The following is a 5722-nucleotide window of genomic DNA, read 5'->3' as shown; positions in this document are numbered from 1 at the left end:
CAGTTCTCCAAAGATTGTTCTAGCATCACTGAAAATTTCATGCTTCTTTGTTAAGTGCTTTTTGAGAAAACTGCCGGACAAAGTGACCCTCTAAAATTCACTAAATCGCAGAAAATTCCAAACCAGAAGTGATGTCATCAAAATTAAAAAATATATACATGTATCTAGATCTTTTAATGTTCTATCAGACCTGAAAGTTTCATAAAAATCGATCGAGCCGTTCTCGAGAAATCGCGCGCACAAAATCGGTAAGAAAAAAAACAATAATAAAAATAGTGGAAAAGAAACCTAAGAAAAACAAGAAGGTCTTCCGCTGAAGACGGAAGACCTTAATAACATAACAGCGTTAGATGCATAAGATTATCGTTTTTGTAAAAAAAAAAAAAACACAAGTTAACGGTTTTTTCTTTATATTGCACAAATGGGTAGTCATTTCTCTTTTAATGCATGAAATGGATTTTATAAGTTATCATATGGTATTTTTTTCTTTCAGGCTCACTCGGTGTTTTATGATAGTAGGTACAAAACATAACATACGCTGAATTCAGGCCAGAAGGATTGGTTGTCTTATCGATAATGATCAAGGTGGATACATTTAATATTTTGGAATTTACCATAAACAAAATGTTCAAAATGCAATAAACAGATAAAATTAATTAGTATGATATATATTTAAGGGGATATTTTTTGTTAATGATACTCTAATTTCATTATACAGCTGTAAAATTTTAAATTTGGTTTTTAGCTGAAATAATATATCATCTATCATTTTTTAAGGTGCAGCATAATAATGACAAATATAAAGAGGAAGAAGATGATGAGCAAGGACATATAAGAGACCATAAAGACGTTTGTAAATTAATGTTATCAGATGAGTAATCCATTAAAACAATATTTAGGCAATTTGTAAAAAATATGTTTGGTCCAATTATTGGGTTGAAATATATACCATGTAAAAAGAGGACGGGGTATTAATATAGGTCTTTTCATTGCTTTTCTCTTTTTTAGAAGATATGTCAAGATTGTTTACGATCCTCCTATTGGTATCAACATTTAAAAATTCTACACAATTTAGATAATTTTTACTTATTTAAATGACTAATTATGGTTTTGCTACATTTGAAAAAAATCTCATGTGAAACAAGCTGAGGAAGCCTCCACATGTTTGCTGATTATTAGTTTAAGAGCCCATCGAAAATTTTTCACTCCTAATCAGATGCAGGTGGAGAGCTTCGAATTTAGATTTGAACCAAGACCTTCGGGCTAATGAGCAGTAAGAGATTTATTTGTTTGTTCTTGCACTTACTTTGACATGGGACCTCCGAAGGACTGAACTTCACATCCTTGTTTAGGGATTGAGTCTGATACATACAATGTAAGAATCAACACCCCACACCGCGACTCTGAAGTAAAAGTTTTAACCATATTGCAAGGGGCGTCCACTTTTAACGATAAAATTAGATTTAAAACTATACATGTAGTTGACTGATGTGGCTTTTCATACCCTTAAGTGTCATGATTTGAATAAACATGAGTCTATTCTTCATGACAACGCTGCCATATGAATATGAATCTTTTAAGAATATGTAACAAGATCTGTCCTTTCTTTTCCTTTATAAAGTTTTTGATTTCCCTATACAGCCTTATCTCCCCTCTAGATTAAACAATTTGAATCCTCATTGAATAGGAGGATGTACCTTACAAAATGAATTGATATTAAATTTTTATTCTTGACAAGGAGATTGTTTAAAAGAAGTTTTCCTATATAGTCCAATGTAAGACTTTCATCGACTGTTATAGTCGCGCTCTTACCCAGCCGGGGGAATAGCTTCGTAAAAATGGCAATAAAGCTTCTTCTCTTTTCTTTCTTTTGACCTTTCCCATTTGTTATTGAGAAGAGGTTTAAAACTTTCCATCAAATATCCACTTGTTATTTATAATCAAGGTCCTCCCTCCTTGAATGAGTGCGTGTTGCTTAATTAAAATATTTGATTTTGGGAATGCATTTGACACGTTAGGTCGAAAATTGACCGAGTGGTTCTGGAAAAATATAAATCCTAAAGTTAACGACTATGGATAAATTTTATTTAAAAACCCGTTTGAGTCTTCACTCATGATCAGGTGAGCTAGATGCATTTAGCTTTTTTTATTCTTTGTTTACACACATCAATTCATCAGAAACTATTTCTTTTAATGATTTGTAACAAAGGACACGACGAGGACTATGCACGTTATTACAACAGAGGACGCTACAAAGGGGTATTGTAAAACTTTTACTTGTACAAATATTTACAATGCATTTTGTAAAAGTAGTTGTTAAATCGGAAATCTTTCCTTTTTTGTATATATAGATTCATAATATGCTAAACATTTTTTTTTATTTAGCATCGTCGTAGTAAATGGAGGTTTGAAAAAACACTGAGTGAAATAATGACTACATACTACAGGAAAATAAGGATGTATAATGGTAAAGGATATACAATAGAGACACGAGAAATACGTAAGTCATTTTGTATACATGTACATACGTATAAAGTATCAAATAACATTGATTATGAAAAAAATGATCTGCAGAGAATGTTAATTACACAGTTAAACTTACGCTTTCTTTATCGTTAGTATAGGTTGTCTGTTTCATTAAAAAGTTTACTAACAGTAATGTTATATAGGTTATTTTCATTTCGTCAAACAGCTTAAAGGTTTCTATTTGCATAGAATGTCTGTTTGAACAGAAAAGATCGAAACTCTTGTAGAACCGCCATGTCATCCAGAAAAACTTAAATAACATTTCATAAAAGAACACTGTATAAGGAAAGGTGCATCTTCACATGCAAAGGTCTCAGTATATGGAATATCACCTCTAGACGTCCTCCCCATACCGTAGATTTTATACGTATAAGGGATCCTTAACCACACCTCCATGTTTTGAAACTGTTCAATGGATAGCTCATAAATGTCCAATAAAAGTAACACGCGAGGTGATACATTAGACTTTCCTTTATAATTGAAAAACTACAACTTTAAATAAATAAAGAAATCTTAAATTTAAAAAAAAAAAAATGATATATTCCATACCCCGGTATTTCTTGTGTTATTCTTTTAAAAACATTCTTCTTTTGATACAGTGCAATTCAAAGGTAGTACATCATCTTTCAAACAGTTATATGAAAACAAATGCATTTCTAGGCATTTAAAGCATTAAGGAATGTTCAGGATTCTCACCATGATCCGCTGTCACACATGGGAATAAGAAGACCTCAACAGGTTAGTGTAAAGTTCTATAAAAAAAGAAGTGTGAGCAATACAAGTATATGTACAGTAAAGTCCTATAGTAAGCATAATAACGTTATTTAAGATTATTATGATTAATGGTAGATGTAATTAATAAAAGACTTTAAATTAGATATGCAATAAAGTGATACGAAGATAAAAAAAAGAAGAAAAATAATAAGACTTGAGATTAGTCTTCAGTCAGAGGAGATTAGGTACTTCTGGCATAAAAACAAAAGTTTTTTTTTTTTTAAATCAATTCTGACTTTTCGTCATGAAACCAAAATATCTGACAGTCATTCCTTTTCATGCTCTCCATTCCGCAAATCAACGTATTACAAGCCCCGCTTCTGTCTCTGTTTGTCTCGCCCCTCACGTTATTTTGTTTCACCCTGTCCCTATCGATGAATCAGAAGATTTATATAAAAATCAATTTTTTTTTATTTGAAATTTTGTTTTAGATGAAGACATGGAAATGTTTAAGTGTGTAAGATTGCAGTTTTAACCCCCCCTCCCAGTACACCCACTAAAATAAGATATAGTCTTTAAAAGTAATAAAAAATAAACATTTAGCTAACTTAAGAGAAATATGATATGTACGAGGGTTATCCGTAAAGTTCGTGGACAACATTGATAAGTACTGCCAAACATTGATAAAATATCTTAAACTATTATTTTCATTAAATTAAGGTTTCATTTGTTACGTATGCAAATTTTAAGCAAAAACAAAGCATAAATAGTTATATTTTTATCAGATACAAAAAAGACACACACTCATACCCGGAGCACTAAAACGAAAATCCTTGACGTTACCTGACGTCAAAAGCTTAATTCATCATGTAACTTTTCTCAACATGGTCACCGTTTAACTCAATACATTACTTATGTCGTTTTAACCAGTCATCAAAAATGTGTAGAAACTGTTCAGATTTCATATGAAAAGAAATATTTAACTCTTCCTGTCTCAGATCCTGCAAATCATCAATTGAAACCTTTGTCCGCTTAAAAACAACTTTATTTAAAGAAATACGGCAAAGTCATGTTGTGAAATTCATTTTCAACAGTACTGCAATCTCGGAATGGTAATCTTCCTTCCTTCACGTCATACTGTAAACTATTTTTTCCGTCCGAAAATTTTATATTCCATATAATACTTAAAAATGGCTTCCTTTACGATATTTTCCCGACTGCTTACAGCATTTATGTGTCCCTCTAGGTGTTTTCCCGATGTCTACGCAGAATTTTATCACTGCTCTCTGCTCCACCTTTTCCGAAAACGTCCCTTTTTCGAACCATGCCGATTCCGTCCTCATAGATTCTAACCTCGATTTCTCAGCCATTTCTTAATTCTGAACGTTCAACTTTTGCAGGTTTGAAGTTATATCTTTTTTCAACCTCATTATGTAAAAGCAATCCGAATTGCCGCGGAATTTTACAAAATACAAATGAAAATTATAAGGTGATAAATAACTTTTTAATTGAAATTTTACGGTGCTTCGGGTCACAATCCCAAGTCTAATAATGAACCTTTAATTGTAAAATATATATTTAGAATTTAACATAATTTCAAATTTTTTTAATCTACATTAAGTAAAGATGGTAAATATATTAATAATGAATATCAATGACATCATTTTATTTAGATTTTAGCTTGTCCACGAACTTTACGGACAACCCTCGTACATGTATTACATACATATATATAACATGTGTTTACAAGTTGAAATAATTTTTCTTCTTCAGAAAAATAAACATTCTGTCTTCAAAATCTTTTAGTGAGATTGGAGCACACCTGAGGTATTACTGGCCTGGTTGATACATGTACCTCAAGAAAACACATTATATTTTAAACTTATCTATGATCACAATGATGTAGTTTCTAGTCATTTTAAGGAGGCTTTGGGGTCAACAAATTAACCACAAAATAACCACCAGATTTAACTGATTTTTATTAGATATGATATCTTAAGCTGTCAACTACCATTTGTCAAAGAAAAAATTCATACATTTTAGCTTTAAAATTTGATTATTTTTGTGTATCTTTATATGGAGCTCTTCTTTTAAGGAGATCAAAATAGTCTGAAAATGGCTGCCACCCCCAGCCTCTTTAATACTATTTAGAAGTGAGTGAATCGTTAATACACAGAACTTGTAAATATATGTTGTTTACTCCTTTTTTAATTAAAAGACAATAAATTGTTTATTTTTTTTATTTTGTTTTATTGACATTTTTAGGTCACTTGAGTAAACCCAGGTGACCTATTGCTATCCGTTTTCGACCGTCGTCGTCTGTCGTCCGTCGTGCGTTAACATTTAAACATTTTCAGCTTCTTCTCTGAAACCGCAAAACCAATTTCAACTTTATTTTGGCATACTAGTATAGCATCTGTAGATGAAGGGGAACAAAAATTGTAAATTTCATGGTCCCTGTCCCCCTGTGGCCTGGGGGATG

General features: G+C 31.6%; 1 long non-coding RNA gene across 1 annotated transcript; it reads left to right on the top strand.

Annotated features, from left to right (window-relative positions):
• The first annotated feature begins 2877 nt into the window (after positions 1-2877).
• On the top strand, positions 2878-3264 carry LOC134262646 (uncharacterized). Its single transcript, XR_009991055.1, has 2 exons — positions 2878-2978; positions 3187-3264. It is a non-coding gene; the product is annotated as an uncharacterized LOC134262646 (long non-coding RNA).
• Positions 3265-5722: the final 2458 nt, after the last annotated feature.

The sequence above is a fragment of the Saccostrea cucullata genome, unplaced genomic scaffold, assembly GCF_032062105.1.
Source record: "Saccostrea cucullata isolate Sc308-1 unplaced genomic scaffold, CSIRO_AGI_Scuc_v1 ctg11158, whole genome shotgun sequence".
Taxonomy (NCBI): domain Eukaryota; kingdom Metazoa; phylum Mollusca; class Bivalvia; order Ostreida; family Ostreidae; genus Saccostrea; species Saccostrea cuccullata.
This window is presented reverse-complemented; position numbering and strand designations above follow the sequence as displayed.